Source organism: Nycticebus coucang, chromosome 9, assembly GCF_027406575.1.
Source record: "Nycticebus coucang isolate mNycCou1 chromosome 9, mNycCou1.pri, whole genome shotgun sequence".
Lineage (NCBI taxonomy): Eukaryota > Metazoa > Chordata > Mammalia > Primates > Lorisidae > Nycticebus > Nycticebus coucang.
In genome coordinates this window covers 90,470,053-90,486,849 of record NC_069788.1, presented here as the reverse complement: position 1 = coordinate 90,486,849, position 16,797 = coordinate 90,470,053, and the positions used below count along the sequence as shown (strand labels likewise).

The 16,797-nt window shown below is 45.3% G+C and overlaps 1 protein-coding gene; it reads left to right on the top strand.

The window, feature by feature from the left end:
* FAM181A (family with sequence similarity 181 member A) overlaps positions 1–16,797 on the top strand; it is a 66,171-nt gene that overhangs the window by 18,291 nt on the left and 31,083 nt on the right.

Below are 16,797 nucleotides of genomic sequence, written 5' to 3'. Positions count from 1 at the left end.
AGGGCCAGTATCTAGTTCCTGAGCCACAGGCAGGATCCTGATGCCCAGAGCAGACCCAGCAGAAGCTTGCTGAGAGCTCCTGTTCTGCTGAGTAATGGGATCTACCCTACCCCTCTACCTGTCCCTCCTAGGCTAGGGGAGCTTGCTCAGCACAAATAAAGCCCTAAATGGGGGAAATCCCAGCAGGATAGAAAGCTTCCCGCCTTTCCCTCACATGGTGACCTTGAGCTGACCCCTAAGCCTCAGTTTTTCCACCCCAGAGAAAGTGAAACTAGCTGTGCCAGACTCCAGCCTTTCAAGAAAATGCTTCCAGACCAGGGCATTTTTGCCTCTTCCAGGCCCCTCAGGGGCTCATTTGCATTCTTGGAATAAAAATGTTGACTGTACTTTATGCTCAGCCGCACATTTAAAAGCTTAGGCAAGGTTTATTTTGGAGAAGTAACGCTGGGCAATGCACCCTAGGGAGAGGCAATCAGCCCCCCACCGAGGCGGAGCTAAGGGGCTGAGCCTCCCAGCCTGGGGGAGGCAACATCCAATGAGAGCCGCACCCCAGGGGCTGTCTCAAGGCTGTTGGGAAATGTCTCATTTTTATATGTAAATAAATCATTTCCAGAGATTGCTCGAGCTCAGCAGGCTGCTGCTAAAATGTTTTAAGTGGGTCCTTTGCCACTGTAAACTTTGTTAAGCATTATTACCAAGTTTGGTTCTGTCTGCTGATTTCCTGAGGTTCTAGTCTGTTCCACCGTCGTACCTTGCTCACGTATCTCCAGGGACTGAGAGCTCGCTCACCCAGGCTGTGCATTCTGTAGGTAGACGCCCGTGATTGCCAGAAAGGGCTTCGTTCTAAGTGAGCTGGCGTTGGAAGTCTCTTCCTGTGGCTGTCATTGTTTCACCCCAAACCACCAATTGCCCTAGCCTTATTCCCTCTTCCCTGGGCCATGCCCCCGTCCACTTCCCTTATTGGACCAGGGCTTCTTCCTCGCCCCGTGGCTTGTGACATCCTGCATTCCCTGGCCCCCTCTCCACCCTCATCCGCTCACACCGCTTAGTCACTGTGCGCCACAGCCATTGGTTGTTCTGTCGCTCAGATGCAGAACAGGCCCTTAGCCAGGAGGCTCTTTCTCCAGCTTTCCTTCTGGAGGATCTCAGCCCAAATGGAGTCACTTCCTTAGAGTGGCTCTCTGGGGCCACTGTGGGTGAAGGGCCCCCAGCCCTATTACTCTTTTTCACGTTACCCTGCGTCATTTCCTTCAGCGCATGCAACGCTGTTTGATTATGAGACAGCACAATACAATATTTACTTATTTTTGTGCCTTAGATCATAAGCTGCAAGAAAATGAGTATTTGACTTGTTCCTTGCTGGAATCCCAACCTTGCACACAGTAGATGTGCAATAAATTCTTGTCCTAGGAATGAGGTGCCTGAGTCCTCATAAGCTCTCTGCTGCCAATTCCCTGATGGAGGCTTGCAAAATCTGAGTTCCCATCCCGCACGTCCACGGCTATTCTCCGGACATGCTCTCTTTGTTCACATCAAGCATGTTTAATCTCACCTAGCAGAAACTGTTTCCCAAACAAAATAGTACCCAGGGGCCCAATATATAAAACAGATAAACCGGAAGGTAATCTAGCTGACATGAGAGGGAGAGAGGAAGGTTCCCCCACCCCACCCCTGGCCCTGTGTCCTCTAGTGTGGTCCCTGAGGCACCTGCAGTGAGGCTGGTTTTCAGTACACGCATACCCTGGGCTCCTTAATCTGGTGACAGCACATGTTTTTTCTCTGGGGACTCACCCTCACCCATTCTCAGACAGGGAGTCCATCCAGTCCTGACCAGTCAACTGGTGCCACATCCTGGCCACAGTGACTCACTCAGCAAGTTTATGACCTAGGTTGGTCTAAAGAGTTGGCCTTGGAACTTTTCCCGGAAGTGCCAAAACAGAAGTCTGCTCTTTATGCAGTTGCTGGGCTGGTCGGGTGTAAGCCAGTGTCTTAGTCTGTTTTCTGTTGCTTATAACAGAATACATGAAAGTGGGCAAGGTATGAAGAAAAGGAATTATTTCCTACAGTTATGGAGGCTGAGAAGTTTAATCTCACATGTTATGAGAGCCTTCTTGCTGGTGGGGCTGTCTGCAGAGTCCCAAGATGACACAGGGCATCGTATGAGGAGAATAGTTTGCTACCTCAGGTCTCTCTTCCTTTTTTTATCGAGCTGCCAGTCCCACTCATAATAATCCATGAGGGCAGAGTGATTGGGTCATGGCAGATCCCTCATGACCCAGTTGCTTTTTAAAGGCCCACATCTCAATACTGCCACATTGGGGATTAAATTTCACTATGAATTTTGGAAAGACAATTATTCAAACCACAGCAGCCAGGATCTGTGGGGGTCTATAGTAGGTTGCCATCCTACTCACAAAGCCAAAACAGAGCAGAAAGCAGGAGTCCTAGTGAATTCTGGATCTGATTGGACCAGAAATTCCAGAACTTGACAGTGACCTGAGCCAGTAGTTGTTCCTGCTTTATCTGAAAGAATCCTGACTACTACATTGGGGTACATAGAACATAGTTGAAAATCACTGCTGTATGTCATTCTATTTTTTTTTTTTTTGAGACAGAGTCTCACTATATTGCCCTTGGTAGAATGCTGTGGCATCACAGCTCACAGCAACTGCAAACTCCCGGGCTTAAGCAATTCTCTTGCCTCATCCTCCTAAGTAGCTGGGAGTACAGGCATCTGCCACAATGCCTGGCTATTTTTTCTTATTATTGTTGTTGTCTTTGTTGTTTAGCAGGCCCGGGCCATGTTCGAACCTGCCAGCCCCAGTGTATGTGGCCGGCACCCTAACCACTGGGCGACAGGCGCTGAGCCAGTTCTATGTCATCCTAAAGTCAGGCAGAATGCATCTGACACTCTAATTTCTACTAGTTTGTTTTAATGGATATCAACAATAACTTTCATTTCTTTACTAGTTTTCACTTTTCATCAAGTTTTCAGAAGAACACCATGAAAAATTAACTCTATTTCTGTTCTATAGGTGAGGAAACTAAAGCTACATGATATTGAAGGATTTGCCCAAAGTCACCTTATTAACAAATAACAGAAATGTTTCAGCAAGACTTTTTCAAGACTTATGGCAAATATGACAGAAATGGATTCCTATTTTATTTATTTATTTATTTATTTTTAATTTTTTTATTAAATCATAACTGTATACAATGATATGATTATGGGGCATCATACACTCACTTCATAAACCATTTGACACATTTTTATCACAGTGGTTAACATAGCCTTTCCGGCGTTATCTCAGTTACTGTGCCAAAACATTTATATTCTACATTTACCAAGTTTCGCAAATACCCCTGTAATATGCACCACAGGTGTGATCCCACCGATTCCCCTCCCTCTACCCACCCCCCCTTTCCCACTTCCCCCTGTTGTTAAGTTGTAGCTGGGTTATAGCTTTCATGTGAGAGTCCCAAATTAGTTTCATAGTAGGGCTGTGTACATTGGGTATTTTTTCTTCCATTCTTGGGATACTTTACTAAGAAGAATATGTTCCAGCTCCATCCATGTAAACATGAAAGAGGTAAAATCTCCATCTTTCTTTAAGGCTGCATAGTATTCCATGGTATACATATACCACAATTTATTAATCCATTCGTGGATCGATGGGCACTTCGGCTTTTTCCATGACTTAGCAATTATGAATTGGGCTGCAATAAACATTCTGGTACAAATATCTTTGTTATGTTGTGATTTTTGGTCTTCTGGGTATATGCCCAGCAGAGGAATTACAGGATTGAATGGCAGATCTATTTTTAGATCTCTGAGTGTTCTCCATATATCTTTCCAAAAGGAATGTATTAATTTGCATTCCCACCAGCAGTGCAGAAGTGTCCCCTTTTCTCCGCATCCACGCCAACATCTCTGGTCTAGAGATTTTGTGATATAGGCTAGTCTCATTGGAGTTAGATGATATCTCAAAGTAGTTTTGATTTGCATTTCTCTGATGATTAAAGATGATGAGCATTTTTTCATATGTCTGAAGGCCGTGCGCCTGTCTTCTTCAGAGAAGTTTCTCTTCAAATCCCTTGCCCAGCCTGCGATGGGATCCCTTGTTTTTTTCTTGCTGATGCGTTTGAGTTCTCTGTGGATTCTGGTTATTAAACCTTTGTCAGAGTTATACCCTGCAAATATCTTCTCCCATTCTGAGGGCTGTCTGCTTGCTCTGCTTACTGTGTTCTTAGCTGTGCAGAAGCTTTTTAGTTTGATCAAGTCCCAGTAGTGTATTTTTGAAGCTGCTTCAATTGCCCGGGGGGTTGGATTCCTATTTTAATTGCAATAGAATCTTGCATAAATTGCTGGACAAAACAAAAGAAAGTAAAAAAAAAATAAAAAGCAAGTCATCATTAGATAAATGAGCAAGGAATATGAATAGAGAACTCACAAAAGTCATTCAGGAAGTAAATGAAAAATAGAAAACATATTCAGGCTTACTAGTAATCTAAGACATTCAAATTGAAACAAGAAGAAACAATTTTTCTCATTTTTAAAATAAAAATTAAAATAAGATTAAAACAAAGGAATAACCAAATACTGAATGTTGGCCTAGAGGCAGAAAAACTGATGCTTTCTCATGTTTTGCTGGTGATGTAAATTAATACAATTTTTTAGAAAAGCTACTTGGCAAAAACATGTTTAAAACATGGGTTGGCAAGTATTTTTTTTTTGGGGGGGGCAAGTATTTTTGAAAAGGGTCAGATAGTATTTTCAGCTTGTTGAAACTACTTATTCTGCTGTTATGACTACTTAATCTGCTTTTGTAAGGGCAAAGTAACCACAGATTATGTGTAAATGAATGGGTATGATTATGTTCCAATAAAACTTTATTTATAAAATCAGATTATGGGCTGGATTTGACCCACAGGGCATGGTTTGCCAATCCTTTGTTTTAACCAATTATTAATAAACCATTATTAAAATGATAATTATAAAATACATGTACTTACATGGAAATAATCTTAGGATATAAAGTTAATTGGCCCAATGTACTCAGCCTAGTATGAAACTAATTTAGGGTTTTCACGTGAAAGCTATAACCCAGTTACAACCTAAGAATAGGGGGAAAGGGGAAAGGGAGGGGAGGGAGGGGGAGGGGGTAGAGGGAAGGGGATTGGTGGGATTACACCAGCGGTGCATCTTACAAGGGTATATGTGAAACTTGGTAAACTGTCTGTGAAGCTAGTGAATGATGCCCCATGAATATATCAATGTACACAGCTATGATTAATAAAAAAAAAAAAGAGAAGGAAAAAAAATGTATGTAGCCATACAATGGAAAACATAACCACCAATTAAAAGAATACATGTTACAATATGGAAGAGTGTTAAGTAAAAAAATAAAGTTATAGATTGTATAAAAAAAATAAAGTTAATTGAAAAGTAGTAGGATACTCAATTATATGTTATCATAATCATGCAATGAAAACCCCTAGGCATAGACAAATATGAGAGAAAACCAATACATCAGAACTAGTCTGTTCTCTGAAAGAGCAGAGAGGGCCATGGCCTGGGGTCAGAACTGGCATGTGGTCACTCCCCACCCCCTCGAATTCTGTTGGTCAAAGCAAACCATACAGTAGGTCCAGACAAGGAGGAAGGGGAAGGCTCTGCTTCCTGATGGGAAGAGCTGTGAAGTTCATGACCAAGGTGTGGATAGGATGGGGTGCGGGAGTGTGGGAGTGTGGGGCAGGGGAGGGCGGGTGTGTGTGGACAATCTGCAGGACCCAAAGCTATCACAGAGGGAAAGACACCAGCTTCTTCCTCTCCTTGCAAATCAAAGATGCCTTGGAAGCCCCAGGCACTACTGCTTCAAGGTCAGCATTTTCAAGCCCCTGGCCCCAAGACATGCTCCTTCCAAAGGGCTGCCCATGTGATCAATCTTTGCCTGCTGCAAATTGGGGGAGTTAAATCTCAGCGTCCTGTCTTCCTCTCCTCTTGTCAATGTTCCTGCTTATTCTTGTTATACTTCCTTACACAACCTCCTTCCAATTGTGCGAAACCCTCAAATCCTTCTCACAAGGAAGAAACTTAGGGAAGGAGCTTACATCCCATTAAGGGTATGATCCACAACTCTCTCAAAGATCGGAGAGCAGGAGGGATTCAGATGACTGCCCTGGCACTCCTAAAACTGAGAGGAAACCTAAGGGTAAACGCTGTCACCCCCACCTGCCATCAGGTGTACAGCGGAGGCAGATGGGGGTGAAGAAAAACCTGGTACAAGAACTGTAGTGTCTTTTCCTAAGAGATCCAAAGATTCTATTTAACTGGAGCACCCAATTCATCCAGAGGCTTGGATGGCTGGCTCCTCTTTCCATTTAATTTTTAGAAGTCTGTTCTTTAACATTAAAAAACAGTCCACTTCGATAGAATTTCAGCAATGGTGAGCCACACTCCTGAATATGTGATATGCGGTAGTCCATCCCTGGGCCCCTGTGTTCCCCAGAGCCAGCCCTCCCTGCCTGACACTTACTTCCTCATTTCCTGCCACTTGCTGCTTAGTCTTGTCTCTCAAGATATCTGCCTCTTTTTCACCTAGTTTTGTCCAAATCTCATCATTTTACAAAACTGAGGGTTCTTTGAAATTCAGATCTTATATATATAGATTCTACAAGTCCCAAGTGTTTAACCAAGGTCTTCACCTGGGAGAGAAAATCCAGATTAGCCCTATCTATGCAGGTTGGTTAAGGTCCAACCACCACCATGACAACTGCCACAGGGATCCCAACAAACACATCATACAGTTGTCACAACTACTGCCACCACCATGATACCACAAGAAACACAATACTCCAACCATAACAAACGCCATAATAGCCAGAGTATCCCAACAACCACAAATGCAATACTGACTCTCCAACCCCAGGGACGACCACCACTTCAACTATTGTAACAGCAAATCCAAGGATCACACCAACTCCAAGTACAATCCCAGCAACAACCTGCCAACCTTCACAATGACCATGACAACCATAACAACTGCCACAGTAGCCTTACAACATCCACAGAGGTTGGTACTGGTGGATCACCTTTTATAATGAGGTCCTATGCCAAGTTCTAGTCACACTTGATAGCATTTAGCCTCCCAGCAGTCCTAGGAGGTGGACACCTATAAATGTATCTCTTTTTCAATAGGCTTCACTTTTTAGAAAAGTTGTAGATTTATAGAAAATTGAGGTGATAATAGAGAGAGCTCCTATCCCTCTTTCCCCCTCCAGTTTCCTCTATTATTAGCATCTTGCATTAATGTAGCGCATTTGCTAAGACTGATGAGCCAAACTTTGCATTAACTAAAGTCCACAGTTCACAAAAGGGTTCACTCTTGGGGTTGTACGTTCTATGGGTTTTGATGCTTGACCCTTAACATCATGTATCCACCCTTACGGTATCACACAGAAATAGTTTCACTGCCCTGAAAATCCCCCCCCCCCCCCCACCAATCAATCACCAGTCTTTCTAATGTCTCTATATTTTTGCCTTTTCCAGAATGTCATGTACCTGGAATCACGCAGTATGTAGCCTTTTCAGATTGGCTTCTCCACTAAATGATAATGTACTTCAGCTTTCTCCATATCTTTTTGTGGCTCGATAGCTCATTTCTTTCCATTGCTGAATAACACTCCATTGTATGGCTGTATCACAGTTTATTTATCCCTTCACTTTTTGAAGGACATTTTGGTTGTTCCCAATCTGGAGGAATTACGAATAAAGCCTCTGTAAACATTCACGTGCGGGTTTTTGTGTGGACATGTTTACTCATGTAGGTAAAAGACCCAGGAACACAATTTTTAAAAAAAAAGACTATGTTTACCTTGTAAGAAACTGTCGAACCGGGCGGCATCTATGGCTCAGTCGGTAAGGTCCTGGCCCCATATACCGAGGGTGGCGGGTTCAAACCCGGCCCCTGCCGAACTGCAACAAAAAAATAGCCGGGTGTTGTGGCGGGCACCTGTACTCCCAGTTATTTGGGAGGCTGAGGCAAGAGAATCACTTAAGCCCAAGAGTTGGAGGTTGTTGTGAGCTGTGTGATGCCATGACACTCTACCTAGGGCCATAAAGTGAAACTGTGTCTCTACAAAAAAAAAAAAGAAACTGTCAAACCGTCTTCCAAAGTGACCATCCCATTTTGCATTCCCTCTGGCAGCAAAGGAGAGTTCCTTTTGCTCCACACCCTCTGTCAGCATTTTGTTGTGCTAACATTCCAGATTTTGGTCATTCTCATTAATAATAAGGATGTAGTGATATCTTCTTATTTGAATTTCTAGTTTCCTGATGACATGTAATGTTGAAGAGCTTTTCATATGCTTTTGTTCCCATCTGTGTGTCTTCTTTGGTGAGGTGTCTGGTAAGATCTGGCTTATTTTCTAATTGGGTTGTTTATTTTCTTAGTGGTGAGTGTTAAGAGTTCTTTGTATATTCTACATGGAAGTCCTTTATCAGGTGTGTATTTTGTAAATATTTTCTCCCAGTCTGTAGCTTGTCTTTTGATTCTCTTAACAGTGTTTTTTGCAGAACAGAAGTTTTGAATTTTAATAATGTTCAACTTAACCCATTTTTTCTTTTACGGACTGTGCTTTTGTTGTTGTATCTAAAAATCTATCGCCAAACCCAATGTCACCTGTGTTATTTTCCAGAAGTCTTATTATTTTGCTTTACATTAAATGCATGATTCCTTGAGCTAATTTCTATGAAAGGTGTAAAGTCAATGTCTGGATTAATTCCCCCTCTTTTTTTTGCATGTTAATGTCCAGTTGTTCTACCGCCATTTGTTCAAAAGCTTTTCTTTCTTCATTGAATTGGCTTTGCTCTTTTGTTATAGATTAGTTGACTATATTTTTGTGGGTCTGTTTCTGGCCTATTTGTTCCATTTATCTCTGTCTATTCCTCTACTGATACCGTACTTCCCTGATTATTGTAGCCTTATAGTAAGTATTGATGTCGGGTAGTATAAGTCCTCTGACTTTTATTCTTCACTATTATGTTGGCTACTCTGGGTCTTTTGTCTTTCCCTATCAACTTTAGAATCAGTTTGTTGATATCCGTAAAATAACTTGCTGATATTTTGATTGGTATTGCATTGAATCTATAGATGAAGTTGGGTACATGTACCTTTTTACAAATGAAAATACTAAAGCCCAGAAAGGCAAATTGACCTGTCTAAGGTCAACATAATTAAAACTTATATTTCCTTGATTCTGACACACACACTTTATCATCTCTAAAATGGAAGCGCATCTTAAAGCTGATGCTCACTGGTGACAGTCAGAATAAAGTTGTCATTGTCCACATATGTAGAGTGTGGGTAGTGGCTTGAAAAAAAAATCCCTGAAACAATAGTGGGATACTCCTCTAAGAAATGCTGCACTGACAATGGCCTAAAAATAGACCTGCCATTCGATCCTATAATTCCTTTACTAGGTTTATACCCAGAAGACCAAAAGTCACAATATAACAAAGACATCTGTATTGAGACATCTGTATCAGAATGTTTATTGCAGCCCAATTCATAATTGCTAAGTCATGGAAGAAGCCCAAGTGCCCATCAATCCATGAATGGACTAGCAAATTGTGGTACATGTATACCATGGAATACTATGCAGCCTTAAAGAAAGATGGAGACTTTACCTCTTTCATGTTTACATGGATGGAGCTGGAACATATTCTTCTTAGCAAAGTATCTCAGGAATGGAAGAAAAAGTATCCAATGTACTCAGCCTTACTATGAAGCTAAATTATAGCTTTCACATGGCTATAACCCAACTATAGCACAAGACTATGGGGAAAGGGCCAAGGAAGGGGAAGGGAGGGGGGAGGTTTTGGTGGAGGCAGGGTAATGGGTGGGGCCACACCTACGGTGCATCTTAGAATGGGTACAGGCGATTGCACTAATGTACACAGCTATGATTTAACAATAAAAAAAAGGAAAAAAAAAAGGCCATGGCCAATTCCGTGTGGACGAATGTGGACATTGACAACTATGAAGCAAAATATAGCTCACAAGAGTCAGACTCTGAAGGTGAAGAAGTTTTGGGAACATTTTAACTGATTTATTTGGCATATATTTTTCTTTTTTTGCATCACAAAGTGATACATGATTTTTTAAAAATCCTAAATCCAAGTCTAAAATAGCCCTTTTGATAAATATAAAATAAAAATGTAAAGTGACAGGAAGCATGGTGTCATTGCCCACGAGTCTACTTTGTGTCATTGTTTATGGTAGAGGATTATTCTTCCTTAACGGGGCTTAGAATAATAACATGTCTTTTTTTTGTAATTTTAATTATTGTTTCAGGTTAATGGGTACAAAGAATTAGGTTACAGTAGCTCCATTTGTTAGGCAGAGTCCCTTATACTTGTGTCCTGCCCGCAAGAGGGGTGCCATACACCCTAACACTGTGCCCATTCAGTGGGAGCACACCCATCCGCCCACCTCCTCCCCTCTCCCCACTCCCTCATTCCCCCGCCCCCACCTTGAATTGATTTGAGTTTTTTTCTCATGGCATGTATTAGATCATCTGCTGGCTTCATAGAATAATAATACATCTTAAAATTGATGCATAGCAAACAGTTTTATCAGGATCCTGGGAAAAAAATCCCTGGCATAGATGAAAGAGGCCATGAGTTCAAAAGGGGAATATTTACAAAGTTGTAGGAGGTAAACAGACCTAAACAGTAGATGGTGCAGTGTCACAGAGCTGGTGACAGTCTGACAGGCAGGAAGAGGAGTGAAGACCAAAATTGGGAGAGAGACTGTAGGAGATGGCAGGCTGGCAGGAGCTGCCATCTTTGGTAGGGACAGAAAATAAATACCCCGACCTCTGTCTCCTGGCTCCCTCTGAGCCTGTGCCCAGGCCATGTCTATCACCACGGGAACCCGCCAAGAACCAGAGGTCGAGGAATCCTTGAGTGCTGTCTACAGAGACCACCTTCCTGGGACACAGAATGGCATATGGAGTCAGGGTGGGCCTGGGGAGGCAAAGGGACTTCCAATGAGCATGGAGCCAGTCCTCTGATGTGCTTCTCCGTGTGCCTAACCACAGCTGTGCATTTAGCCTCCCTCACCCCCAGGCCAAGGCAGATGACAATGTGGATGGGGCACCTTGAGCTCTGTTTGAGGAGGCCAAATACTTCTCCACAGTCTGTGGGCTGTGACCCTCCCATCCCTTATGTGGCGTGGCCGGGTCTAGCCTCTGGCAGCCCTCCTGCATCCCCTGTCCCCCCTAGCACCTGATGTACAGCGTGGAATGCTGTAAGGAGAAATGAAACGTCTGCTACGGCTGAAACTTGGCTCAGGATGGCAGATATCAACTCATATGCCTGATGATAGATGGACAGCAGGAACCAGATAGTGGCGTGTTTATAGCTTAGAGGGTGAGTTGTGCATATCTAACTTGGCCCTAATGCCTGCCTGCCCGATTGGTTTGTCGGGCAGTGTCTCTTCTGATTGAGAGCTCTGACTCTGCCAACTTGATTTTTGAAGCTCACCCTACGGTTTGCCAAATCTGCAGCTGATCTGGGCTCAGGGATCTGCGCATGTCAGAGCTGGGTCATCATTCCCAATCACCCCTCCTTGTGCTAAAGAGAAAATAGACCTAGGGAGGGAAGGTTCTGGCCCCAGGCCACAGCCAACGGGGGAGAACAGATCCTCTGGGACATAAAGTCTCTTGCCTGTGTTTGGTGTTTAGCTTGGCCTTAAAGCTGTGGGATCTTGAACAAGTCACCTAAACTGCCAATCCTCAGTTTCCAACTCTGCAAACTGGGGTGATAATACCTACCTCACAGGGTGGTTGTGCAAATCAAATAAGGGATGAGCCAGGGGCAATTTCACAGTACTTGGAGCTGGTTCATGTCCATGACCCTAATGAGCGAGGTCAGAGGATGCCCTCAGTGCTTGTTGAGTGGCTAAATGAGCATGAGAAGGGATTCCTAGACTGTAAAGCATGGCAACCATGCTACCTGTCATGCTGATCAGTCCTCTGTGAATCTACAGAGGACCTTCTCGGTGAAGGCTGTCCTGTCTGTTCTCTGCAGTAGCAAATCCAACCCTTTTACTGATGCGATTTAAAGCAGATAATGATGGTTTGAACAAGAACTACCCAGCTGTCAGCTACTATGGCTTGCGTCCACCCAGCCTGGAAACTTAATGCCAGCCTCGCAGTTGAGGCCATAGCCTAGAGAAGGCAGTCAGTGCAGAGAGGGAGTCCCCTGGGGCTTCAGGGACGATGTGGGCAGGATGCAGCCCAATAGCATCTCTGCTCTGCAGCACAGAGGCCCACGGGAAAGTTTCAGCTCCTAGAGCTGTTCTGAGAGGGGCTGAGAGAGGCCACTGTGGGCTGCACAGGGACAAATGATTCCAGCAGTGAGAACTCAGAAGTTAGACATGGCCTCAGAATGGCTTGTTCCAGCCACTTACACAGAAAGGGACAGAAGGCCAGAGAACAGAGGGGCTTGCCATTGACAGGTCAGCCTAGAACTCAAGTCCTTGGCTTCCTGATTCAAAGCTCTTCCCATTCTCTCTAGCCACGTAAGGTGAGAGGGTCCTAGTGGCAGAAAGTAGACACTCCAGGTGCTCTGTGTCATAGACTAGCCAGCATGGTAGATGCTTTGCAAGACTCTATTACACTCTAGTCTACAGGGATGGTAGCAGCTGGAGCAGTGCCTAACCTGTGCAACTGTACACAGCAGCCCTGGCTAGAATCCACATGCCGAGGCATGTCCAGAAGAGGCCTATATGCAATATACATGTCCCCAGGTCCTTGTAAGCTGATGTTTTTCTTAAGGAATAGGGATACTCCCACTTGCACCATTCCAGAAAGTCCACACTGGAAGAACCTTTTGAAGTCAGCTCATGTGGTCTTTCTTTTCTGTCCTTTCCTTCTTTCTTTTCCTTCCTTCCTTCCTTCCTTCCTTCCTTCCTTCCTTCCTTCCTTCCTTCCTTCCTTCCTTCCTTCCTTCCTTCCTTCCTTCCTTCCTTCCTTCCTTCCTTCCTTCCTTCCTTCCCTCTTTCCTTCTTTTTTTTTTTTTTTTAGATAGAGTTCTTCACTTTGTCACTCTGGGTAGAATGTGGCACCATAGCTCACAGCTACCTCAAACTTTCGGGCTCAAATGATTCTCTTGTTTCAGCCTCCCAAGTAGTTGGGACTACAGGCACCCGCCACAACACCCAGCTATTTTTTTAGAGACAGGGTCTTGCTCTGGCTCAGGCTGATCTCAAACTCGTGAGCTCAAACAAACCTATCTCGGCCTCCCTGAGTGCTAGGATTATAGGCATGAGCCACCATGCCCAGCTAATGAGGACTCTTTCTATGACATAAAAAAGGAAACTAAGGCTAAGTGAAGAGAAAGGACTTACCCATAATCACACATTGAATTGGCCCCAAGTACTCTTCAGCAATTCCCCTGAAGGCCCCACTCTGGCCCTGCAAGTTTCCACCCACCTGCCTGTGGTTTCATGTGCAGCACGGCCACCTGTCATCCCACAGTCCCGGATGCATTTCCACCTCTCACCCTCTCCTCCCCCATCCATCCTGCACACCACTGCCAACGGAACGCTTCCAAAACGCCAACATCCTAACCTTTCACCGGCTCCTCTTGCCGATCTATCCCCTCCCTGCTGTTTCAGATGCCTCTTCATAACGGGCCATCCTAGAGCTTGGTCACCCCAGTGCAAGCTGTCATTGCCCCTTGTACCCTGTCCCCTCTTCCGCCCCTCCCAGCACCCCAGATTCCCAGCCAGCTTGGCTTCCACACAGTTCTTGGCCCGTCTGCTCCTGGTGTGAGGCTGTGTCCCACTGATCTTGAGTCTTGAATGTCGCAGGCATCTGGCATTGCTTCCCGTCTTGTAGCCACCCTCTTTGCTCTACTCATTCCCCACCTCCAGCTTCTCCTGGGTGCCGGCAATAGCCACTCTCTGGCCTCCTTGCCCCCAGTTCCTGCCCTCACAGAGCTGAAAAGCCTTCAAAGGTCCTTGTGGGTTTCTGTGTCAAATCCAAACTGCTTCATATGTCACAGGAGGCCCTTCCAGTCCTGGGCCCTGCAAAATCTCCCCACTGTTGCTTGTCTTATCCAACCTTATCCAAAACGTGTGTCATTGTCACCAAGCGTCTGTAGACTCTGTCCCTTCCTGCACACTGTTCACGTTCCCCAGAACACTCTTTCTCCTCCACCTGCTCTTTACGTCCTAACCTGCAAGACTCTGCTCAAACACCCCTTTCTCTGACAGGCATTTCTAAAACCCCCAGGGTGATCTTAATACCTGAAGCTCCCAGAATCTCAGCCTTTCCCATTGTCTCAAGGCAATTGTAGGTGGACACCTCCCCATGTTCTGGACACAGCTCTTGGTATGGTTGCTCTAACTGCATGCCAGAACATTCTAGAAAGCCTGTCACATGCATGACAGTGATGCTTGTGTAGGAATAACCTGACATCCACCTTCATTTGTCAGGTGAATCATGGACACACTGCCTTCTGTGTGCCTCATGGTGGAGAGCAGCACCCAGTGGTGCCACACCTGGGTACAATAAGTTATGCACTATTGTAACTGATTGCATGTCCACCTCCAGACTAGGAGTCCCAGCATGTGACTGTCATGGTGACATTTCCTCTGCCCTCTGGGTGGAGGCAGCTGTGGTGGGTGGCGGTTGCTCCGGGCTGGGTCGACGGCTCATACCACTTTCTCCTTTTGGGACAGTGATGGCAAGGAAGGGACTGGCCTTTCCACAGATGCTCCCACTCCAGACCTTCTGTGTCTGGCCCTCCAAGAATGTCCCAGGGCTATGTATACTAATTAAGCTCCCAGGGGACTTGTGATCTGAGAAATTTAGGGTCACCATTCCCACAGGGCTTCACATCACGATCGTTAGCATACCTATTCACAGGTGAGTTGGGGGAGGCTCAGAGATAGGGGACTTGCTCAGATTGCACACTCAGGACATGTGGTATCTGAAAAGACACATCCTGATCCCCTGTGTTCCTGCTCCTGCACCCCTGAGCTTTTAAGACCTGAGTTTTTATTGTTGCACTGGTTACATTTATAATGGCTGGGGGAGGTGTGACACCAACTTTGTCCAGGACCTTGCAGCCCCTGGACGTGGAGCTGGCTGCCCGGATCTTGAAGCCAGAGTCGGCAGCGTGGGGCCATCTGGTGGTGTCTGTGGGAACTCCAGGAAGGTACACAAAAGGCCGTAGCAGACCCCAGAAGCATGCCCATCCCCTAGGCCCCCAATCTGTGTGCAGGAAGCAAAGACCATTTCATTTACTGGGGTGGCAGGACAGCTAAACAGAGGCACCAATGCCCACTTTGGGGGGTTGCTCATTTTGACTCAGGTTTAGAAGATCTAGCGTCTCTCAGTCGGGTCTAGTTCCAGGCGAGTTAGGGTTCCCCCGGGCCTCGGGTTCCCTGTCTGTTAGTGGAGAGGCTGGATTAGACCTCTAGAGACCCCCTTGGCTCTGAAGATGTTCTATGTCATGAAGGAGGACAACTCATGACACTGCAGTGCAGCTAAACGAATTCTTTTTGGAGGTCTCAGCTTCAGGATTTGGGGAGAGATCCCAGACCTCTCTAGCTTGGAAATGCGCTTCATCCACTTCACGGGGAAAGGAAAAAAAGGGCGAGAGTGCCGAAAGAGCCCTCTTCTTCTCCTGGACTCTCTCACTCACCAGGCGTTTTCAAAGATGTTCAAATTAAAGGATAATTGAAAAATGAGGCTGTAACTCTGGGATCAGGGTGGCAGGGCCCAGGGCAGCTGACTCAATCAGGCGTCCTAATGTCATTACCTTCGTATTAATAACAGGCCCAGCAGCCACAGGGAGAGGGCCCTTCCCCGGGCTTCGGACACTTTCCAGCTGACACGGCTTTTCATCTTCTGTTTTCCATCACAGACAAATGCCACACGGGGTTCTTTCTCCATTCCAGAGAGTTCCCTGGAGTGCGATAAGCACATGGGTGCAGATGGACTTTTTCTTCCTCTTCCTGAAAGCCTTGAGCAGGACAAAGCCACACAGCACTGTCCCTTGGAAAGAAGGGATGGTTTATGCTCAGCAAGGCTCTCTCTGCCTCCCCAGGCCTGGAGCTCCCACAGCTCCCCTGGGAAGGCAGCCCTTCCCTTCTCTCCTCCTTCCCTCTCCAGGTGATTCTTTCTTTTCCCTACTCCTCCTCAATCATCCTGTCCTCACCCTTCCCCTTCACTTTACCAAAAACACACAGGACTGTGGCACCTTCAGGCCCAGGACAACCAAGTCTGTGGGGCCACTCTGGGCTCTGTCCTCTCCCAGATGAATGCTGGCATCCTGGGGCTCTGGTCTGACCTTTGGCCTCATTTTCGTTTTGGCAAATTTGACAAACACAGAAAAGTCCAGAATGGAAAACGACCTCATTTCATGTCCCCTGACTATGAATTAACTACTGTTAATAGGGGTCCTTAATATATATTCATATGTGGTGTTTTTGCTTCCGGAACTTTTTTAAAAGGAAAAGCACTCTTATTATCGAAAAGGACACATGCTCATTTTAAAGAAGTCAAACAATGAAGAAAGTAAAGGGGAAGAATCGCCACTACTGATCCCCACTGCCTGGAATTTGCCGCTGTTGGTATTTTGCCATGTTTGATCCTAGTCATTTTGCTATGTGTGTATTTTAAGAAATGAGGCAAATAGTGCAAAAAATTAGAACCCTCAGATATAGTTAGAGTCTGCTTTGTCTGCCACCTTTACTCCAGGGAGCCCAAAGAAACCAC